We start from the raw sequence: 7611 nt of genomic DNA, 5'->3' as shown, positions 1-7611 counted from the left end.
GTCAGAGTATTGAGTACAGGAGTTGGGAGGTCATGTTGCGGCTATACAGGACATTGGTTAGGCCACTGTTGGAATATTGCGTGCAATTCTGGTCTCCTTCCTATTGGAAAGATGTTGTGAAACTTGAAAGGGTTCAGAAAAGATTTACAAGGATGTTGCAGGGTTGGAGGATCTGAGCTACACGGAGAGGCTGAACAGGCTGGGGCGTCGGAGGCTGAGGGGTGACCTTATAGAGGTTTACAAAATTATGAGGGGCATGGATAGGATAAATAGGCAAAGTCTTTTCCATGGGGTTGGGGAGTCCAGAACTAGAAGGCATAGGTTTAGGGTGAGAGGGGAAAGAGAAAAAGAGACCTAAGGGGCAACATTTTCACACAGAGGGTGGTAAGTGTATGGAATGAGCTGCCAGAGGATGTGGTAGAGGCTGGTACAATTGCAACATTTAAGAGGCATTTGGATGGGTATATGAATAGGAAGGATTTGGAGGGATATCGGCCGGGTGCTAGCAGGTGGGACTAGATTGGGTTGGGTTATCTGTGATATCATTTGGACCACTTAAAAACCCTATAATACTAAATACAATTAAAGCTTGGAATATAGTGCAGCAAAGTGAGGGCAATTCACATAAAACATCCCCTTATACTCCGATAGTGGGGGCAATGGGGGTTTCAACTAGAGCTTACAGGTGCAACATTCAAACTCTGGAGATCCAGGGGTATCTCCTGCTGAGGAGATCTGTTTAAGGAAGGGGCCCTGATGTCTTTTGAACAGCTGCATCAGAAATTTGGATTACCTAATAGTGATCTCTTTCAATACTTCCAAATTCAAGATTACATACAGAAGAAAACTACGCTATTAGATAGTCTTTATAAATCAGACAGAGAACGTAGAATGTTATGGCCAATGGGGGTACCTTCGGTCAGCACTCTATCATTTATTATATGATGAAGTATCGGAAGATATGGACAATCTGCTTAAAACATGGGATCAGGATTTGGGGCTTGAAATCTCCATAGAAATGTGGAATGACATTTGGGAAAATGCCAGAAAAATCTCCATCTGAAACAGAACCCAGGCCATTCAGTTGAAGATATTTCACAGGGCCCATATAGCACCGGACTGATTGGCAAAATTTAAGGCAGGAGCATGTCCGATGTGTCCCAAATGTAAAACAGAGGTGGGCACTCTTGTACACTGCTTGTGGACTTGTCATAAGATCCGTAAATATTGGATTAAAGTAGCAAATGCCCTGACAGAAATCTTGGGAATGGAAATTAGAGTGGATCCAGTATCTCTCCTTTTAGGCTTTTCGAGCTTGCCTTCCCTGGATGTGCCCGGGAAGAGATTATTTTCCATTCTCTCTTTCTGTGCAAGGAAAAATATTTTGGTAAACTGGGTGGCTGAGGGCCCTCCTGGACTTTTGAATTGGCACAGAGCAATCATGGAATATATTCCCCTTGACTTCCTTACAAACATGGTGCACCAAAATACCAAATTATTCTATAAAATATGGCAGCCCTTCTTGAATTACACAGATACACATATTTTGGCCATTCTATTAAGGGCTTTTATCTAATTGAGACAACGACCCTGGCTGGTCTGGGGCCCCTTGGGAGAGGAATCCCGCATGAATACGGGTTTTGTTACGATCTGATGTTAACACATTCCGAGCATGTACTTTAATACTCAATTTCTGTGTTATCCGTTGTTTTTTCTTTTCTTGAGTAATGTAAGAGATTTAATCATACACTCTGATTAGTTGTAGGTTAGATTAGTAGTTAGTTGAGTTTTGTCTTTTTTTCTTTTCGGTATCCCTTCTTTTGTTTGACAAATTTTGGCTATTATTTATTTAAGATTTAATTGTATATCAATGTTTATACTTGGGTTTTTTTTATTTGTAAACTTGAAAAAACATGTTAAATTTTCAATAAAAATATCTAGTTAAAAAAAAATCCAACAGCAACTTATTAATTAAAAAAAACTACTTGCTTTCACACAAATGTAGCAAACTATTATAAAACTGAAGTTTGACATCTATCCAAATTGATACCATGTATCAGCTGTAATTTTGACAAATTATAACATTGAAATCAAAATCCAACTAAATTGTTGATTTTATTATAGCTCTTGAACATCCAGGAGGAACTCTTAAGTAACTTGTGCAATGAATGTCGATTGATATAACTCAGCGTCCAGAAGTATATGTTGAGAATCACATTAAAGAATACTTTACCATCAATAAAGAAGGAGTATTACACAAACAAATGGGACTAATGGAAGATAAGTCTCCTGACCCTGATTGCTTTCATCCTTGGATATTAAAAAGGTAGCTGCAGAGGTAGTGGATGTATTGGCTGCAATTCTCCAAAAATCAATGTATTCTGGAGAAGTACTAGAGGATTCGAAAACTGCTAATGTAACATCCCTATTCAAAAAGAGAGGGAGGCAAAATGTGGGTAACTATAGGCCAATTACTATTCCATCTTTTGTTGGAATAGTATTAGAAGCAATTAACAAAAGAATCAGAACATTTGGAAATTCGTAAACTAATTAAGCAGAGTCAGTACGGCTTTTTTTAAAATTCACTGAAACGTAGGCATTGCTGGCTGGCTAGCACTTTATTGCTGTTCCTGGTTGCCCTCAGAAGGTGGTAGTGAACTGCCTTCTTGAACCACTACAGTCCATATGCTGTATGTTGACCCACAATGCCCTGAGGGAGGGAACTGATGAAATACAAATCACATATGACTTATTTATTAGAGTTTTTCAAGAACATCTCAACCAGAGTAGATAGAGAAGAATAGTAGATATTTTGTATTTGGGCTTCCAGAAGGCATTCAACAAGATATCTTACAAAAGGTTAAGCCCACAGGGTCGGAGGTAGTATATTGGCATGGATAGAAAATTAGCTAATGGGTAAGAAACAGACGGCGGTGGATGAGAGGTTCTTTTTCAGGCTGGTGACACATGACCACCCCGGTTCCACTGAGATCAGTGCCGGAATCATGATTGCTTATATTATATATTAATCACTTTGAGGAAGAAAATGAATGTACTGCAACCAAATTTGCAAACAATAGTAAATTAGGTGGAAAGGCAGGTTGTGACAGTGACACAAATAGTTTACAGAGAGAGAGATTAAGTGGGCAAAAGTTAGTAAATAGAGTATGTGGGAAAATGCAAAGTTGTTCATTTTGGAAGGAAGAACAAAACAAAACAAAACAGAATATTCTTTTAATGGAGAAAATCTGAAAAAAAGCTTCAACATAAAGGGACTTGTGCATGAAACACAGAAAGCTAGCATACATTTGCAGCAGGAAATCAGGAAGTCTAATGAAACATTGGTCTTTATTTCAAGAGGTTTCGACTATAAGAGTAGTGAAGTCTTACTGCAACCGTACAAGATGCTGGTGAGGCCACATCTGGAGTACTGTAAGCAGTTTTGGTCCCTTTATTTAAGGAAAGATATCATTTCATTGGATGCAGTTCAGTGATAGTTCACTAATCTTACCCCTGGTATGAAGTATTGTCTTATGAGCAAAGAATAAACAGGTTGGGACTCTACTCACTACAGTTTAAAAGTATGAGAAGTGATCTCATTGAAACATATAACATTCTGAAAGAACTTGACAGGGTAAATGCCGAGAGGGTGTTTCTCTTCATCAGGGAGTCAAGGGCCAGTGAGCACAGTCTCAGACTAAAAGGCCATCAATTTAAGACTACAATGAGAAAGAATTTCTTTTCTAAGAGGATTGATAGTCTTCAGCACTCCTTGCCACAGAGTACCGTGGGTAGACTCCTTGTGTGTATTTAAGGCTGAGGTAGAATCTTGGTCACTAGGGGAATCATGGGTTATGGAGAAAAGAGCAGGAAAATGGATGCAAAGAATGTCGATCAGCCACGAATCTCAAAAATGCTGGTGCAGGCTTGAGGGGTCAAACGGTCTACTCCTGTTCCTATTTCTTATTGTCTTCTTAGAAAAATCAAAATATTAGTTGTGTTTATTGCTTTTTGTCAACAATAAATTACATGCTGTGCTCAGGAACTGGTGGTAAATATTACATCTATATTTCACCAATTGTGCATGTTTTTAGAACAACCAAGCACTGGAATTTTTGCATCACAAAAAAATCCATGTGAATATTTGTTATTTTACACATTTGGGAACAAGAAGAAACCAGCTTCGATCAGTAGAAGATAGGTGATAGTAAATCATTAGCTCATTTTACACTGAACCTAATTTTCCTTTCCATTGAAGTCAATGGAAGGTGTGGAATAAAGTGGCTTGCGAATTCACAATGAACATATTTTACACTATGGGGAAGACCAAATTGAGCTTTCTGACTTAGAAACATGAAGAAATTTCTATATCATACAAATACTTTGAGGCATACTGGACAAGAATATTCAAAGTTCTTCAGAATTACTAAGGAAGCCTTCAGAACTGACAGCCATAACTGATTAAGGGACATGATTTTAAAAATGGTGTCTCAAAATAAAATTACAATGCAATTACTAAAATCTGATTTTAAATTCATAACAGTTAAATATATATCTTTGAATATTGATTTCACACCCAGGAAAAATCTAGTGATTTATTTCCTGTTCTTCCATTAAAATATTCAACAAGATGTCATAACGCTAGTCACTTTTTTTTCTAAAAGCTCTTCCTTGGCTCAAGGATACTCTGTCCTTGATTATTTTCAGAAGGGCAACAAGTCGGGCCGGATTTCGATCAGTCTGGTTTGGTACAGAGATGAAAAGGATTTTGAGAGGCCTTTTGTTTATATGTAAACAGATGAAACTTCAGGCCAAAGTGGTCATGTTTTAGACGTGACGTGTATAATGAAAGGTGAATAGTCGGCTCTCTAGCTAGCTGAACTGGGCAGTCTTGAACTGGTTGGAAGTTCAACAGGGAGTTGTGTGGAAACCCTCTCTCTCTTTCTGCCCTTCAACTTCAACCTGTAAGCATGTGTTCCATTTATACTGGTTTTTAAAGGGAGATTGCTTATTGGGACTGTAGTGTATATTCGGAACAGAATAATTAATTCTAGTTGAATAGATTAGGTTCGGTAGGGGTCCTTTATTCTGTTCTTTGTGTCTCATTGTGTAATTTTGTGAATAAATATTTGTTGATTTTAAAATCTAGTAGTCAACCTTGCTATCTTACTCCAGGTAATTTTCACTATACACTTACCAAAACAAATTGCAAAGTTATGGTCTGGGGCTGCTGCTTAAGAATGTTTTGAGTGGTCTGGACTTGTCCATATCGAGGTTTATGTAAAACTGAGAGAAAAAGCAGCTTCAACTTATTGGATCCAGTTACAAAGTCTTGCTACACATAATTGTTCCATAGTAAAACATTTTTCTGAGAAACACTGAATGTTTTTGTGCTCCATGCAAAAGCTTTTCTTACCATGCGTTTATTGAGTTGGTCAAGTATATTGGATCTGGTGGTGAAGTGCTTATTCAGAGTTAATCCTCCCTGAGCTTCATATCCTTGCCAAACTTTACTAATGAGTCAAACTTCTTCCATTATCTTCATCTATGTTTTTATTTGATAAGTTCTCATATTTATCAGTGTGCATCCAGACTCTAACTGAAGTTTTAATTTGATTGTTTTCACGTCAACCTTGCCAGACTCTCAGTACAAAACACACATTTGATTTCCACCAAATCTATAAATATGAATCTTAAGTGCAGAGGATCATAATACTTCGAAATGATGTCACTTGCTCCCTTCATACAATCAACATCCTGAAAAAATATTCAATTTCTTCATAATTCTTGAACAGCTAACATCAATAATAATAACTTGTAGTTATATAAAAAGACTTGCTGTTATATTATGCCCATAATCATGCTTGACAGTCAATAAAGTATTTTGGAAGCATTGTGACTTTTGGGATAATGTTGGATCTTTAAAATAATAAAATTTCTGAAGATACTTCACAGGCCTCTAATCCATATAAGCATACATGGGAACAGTTGACCTAAAGCTGAACCAAAAATGTAATTTTATGCAACATCCTAAAAGTGAAAAAAAGAGATAGAGAGAGGGTGATGTTTGGTGAGGAAATTCCAGAGCTTAGATCCTTGGTAACTGAATATATAACCAGTAATGTTGAAGCACATAAAATAAGAGATTCATAATGGATCAGAATTCAAGTTGCAGACTGATCCTGGTGGATTAGGGAATAGGAGAACCTCAGAGAGGTAGGAAGGAATGAGACCATATAGCAATTTGAAAGGATAAATATTTTAAAATTAAAGTCCTCTTTTAACTGGAAGCAATTGTGTCAGTCCTAAAATCCGTATTTCAATAGAATCACAGATCAGAAGTGAATAGAACTTGGTGCAGGTTGTGAGACAGACAATACAGTTTCAAATAACCTGAAATTTATGGAGGATGGAATATGGGAAACCAGGCAGACATACATTGCAATAGTCAATGCCTAGAGATAAGAAAGATAAGGGTGAGGGTTTAAACAACAGAGGAAGTAAAGCAAGTAAAGACAATGTTACAGAGATGGAAATACACAGGATGTACTTTGTTGTGACCTAGCTAAGAGCTGTTTAGGGACTGTGATGAGGGAGAAGTTTGATTGAAGGGATTAAAACAAGGCACCTATAACTGATGGGAAACAACATACAAGGACTTGGGGGAGAAAAAGTAAGTTTGAGATGTGACAGTAGTTTTTGAGAACAGAGTCATAGAGTTATATAGCACAAAAACAGGCCCTTCCGCTCAACTCATTCAGTTCAGGAAACCTGGACTAGATCCATTTTCTTTCATTTAGTCAAAATTCTTTTAACGTTTTCTGTCCCACATTTCTGTTCAAATGTCTTTTAAGTGTTGTAAATGTGCCCACCTCTACCACTTTCTCTGGCAGCGTGTTCCATACATGCACCATCCTCTGTATGAAAAGGTTACCCCTCAGGTCCTTTTTAAGTCTTTCCCCTCGCACCTTAAACTTATGCCCTCTAGTTTCAGACTCCACTACCCTGGGGTAAAGATCATGGCTATTCATCTTATCTATGCTCCTAATCATTTTATAAATGTCTATAAAGTCACCTCAGCCTCCTTTACTCCACATAAAAAAGTCCCAGACTATCCAGCCTCTCATAACTCAAACCTTCCAAGCTTGGTAAAATTGTTGTAAATTGATTTTGCACCATTTTCAGTTTAATAACATCCTTCCTATAGCAGGACTATCGGAATTGTATGCAGTACACCAAATGTGGCAGTATGTCCTCACTTTCTCCAATGTCTTGTACAACTGTAACATGACATCCCAACCAATAAAAAATTTGTGTGTTCAAGAGAGGTGCAATGATGGAAGATTTATGGCGGATGGAAGATGATGGCAGATGGACTTTATTTTAGAGGAACTGTAAAACCTGTGCCCACACCTCCTCCCTCACCTCCATCCAAGGCCCTAAAGGAGCCTTCCACATCCATCAAAGTTTTACCTGCACATCCACTAATATCATTTATTGTATCTGTTGCTCCCGATGCGGTCTCCTCTACATTGGGGAGACTGGGCGCCTCCTAGCAGAGCGCTTTAGGGAACATCTCCGGGACACCCCCACCAATCAACCACACCGCCC

At 38.0% G+C, this 7611-nt stretch overlaps 1 protein-coding gene across 11 annotated transcripts in view; it reads right to left on the bottom strand.

Annotated features, from left to right (window-relative positions):
* zgc:110045 (uncharacterized protein LOC664755 homolog) overlaps window positions 1-7611 on the bottom strand; it is a 269628-nt gene that overhangs the window by 244009 nt on the left and 18008 nt on the right. The window lies entirely within an intron of this gene.

The sequence above is a fragment of the Chiloscyllium plagiosum genome, chromosome 5 (assembly GCF_004010195.1).
Source record: "Chiloscyllium plagiosum isolate BGI_BamShark_2017 chromosome 5, ASM401019v2, whole genome shotgun sequence".
Classification (NCBI taxonomy): Eukaryota; Metazoa; Chordata; class Chondrichthyes; order Orectolobiformes; family Hemiscylliidae; genus Chiloscyllium; species Chiloscyllium plagiosum.
Note: the sequence above shows the minus strand (reverse complement) of the source record. Positions and strands in the feature narration are given on the sequence as shown.